At 39.6% G+C, this 1,398-nt stretch overlaps 1 pseudogene; it reads left to right on the forward strand.

Moving 5' to 3' along the window:
* The first annotated feature begins 233 nt into the window (after positions 1-233).
* LOC149176588 (antifungal protein ginkbilobin-like protein pseudogene) lies at positions 234-854 on the forward strand (annotated as a pseudogene).
* The last annotated feature ends 544 nt before the right edge of the window (positions 855-1,398 follow it).

Raw genomic sequence — 1,398 nt, forward strand, 5'->3', positions numbered from 1 at the left:
AGCGCTACGCCTCTCAGCCCATTGGTTTAGTCAAGACAGGCGGCCACGGAGTTAGAATGATGGGCCCCAACGGTTTAGTCAAGACAGGCGGCCACGGAGATAGAATGACTCGTCCATTTCGGCCAATAATGCACAGACAGATGTTATCCATAATCCTTCGTGCATTTTGGCCCATAACCCACAAACCGATGTTATCCACAATCCTACCCATACACAGCCATCCCCGCGAGGCCTATAAATGGAGGCTGCATTGGTGGTTATATCATTCATTCCAGCCAGCATTTCATTTCCGATTGTAGAGCTTATATATATCATTCGGGATGAGGTACTCATTTGGCTTTACATTGGCAGTAATGGTAGTAGCCCTGGTGGTGGGCAGTGCTGTAGGCACGCCCAACACAAACTTCGTATCATCTGTGTGTAACGGGCAGAAGATCCAAAGCGGAAGTTCCTTTTATAGTACTCTCGGATCCCTCCTGGTAGATCTAGAGCGAAACACTGCCTTCAGCGGTTACGACTATAAAGCATCGCGAGCAGGTTCACCCACCGCCTATGGGCTTGGGGTTTGCAAGCAGGGAATCTCTCAGTCCGATTGCACCGCCTGCCTTCAAAACCTTGGGGGCCGCATCTGGAGCATTTGCGCGTACGCCATCGGTGCTCGAGTTCAGCTAACTGACTGTTTCATCCGCTACGAGCAGTACAGCTTCTAATTTAGTTATATAATCAACGTCTGCCCAACTGCACAATAAGCATCTAATATCTCATATCTATATATATCTATGTTTATGTTAGTGTCAATAAAGCTTCTCACATGATTCTCTGATAATAAAACTGTCGTGCACTTCCGTATTTTACTCTGCGTTCACGGTGTCGCGGTTTTTGTTTTCGACGTATTAAAAAGTTCTAGTTGAAACTATGTACCATGAACAGTTACGTTCACATCGAATTATTCATTCACTGAAATGTTATAATCCACTGGACTTTACTTGCGGCTAGTGCAGCTAATGTAGTTTTTAGTTACGGTATTCTTAATTTCATCCTTTGAAGCTTCATAACTAATAATTAATAAGCGAAGTTCTTAATATTTTTATTCATATGCTCTAATCTTTTATATTATTCTTGTATATTCCTTACGTATTAAAATTATTGGTCCACTTATATAAAAAGTATTTAAGGTAACTTGATAAATTGAATTAGAAAAACAACCAATATAATTGTTTTAGTAGCTTATATATTTGGTTGAAATGATGAAAATTACCTCTTAAAGAATGTTTACCTGCTTATTGTAATTTTGAGGGGCAAACGAGTGGAACTACAAATTTTAATTTTAATATATATCTTTTTATTGATATGAGACTAAAAGATATAAATTTAAATTCTTGTCCAATTATTGATGGT

This window comes from Pinus tabuliformis, chromosome 4_1 (assembly GCF_031772625.1).
Source record: "Pinus tabuliformis cultivar Carrire ecotype Pingquan chromosome 4_1, CPIR1, whole genome shotgun sequence".
NCBI lineage: Eukaryota > Viridiplantae > Streptophyta > Pinopsida > Pinales > Pinaceae > Pinus > Pinus tabuliformis.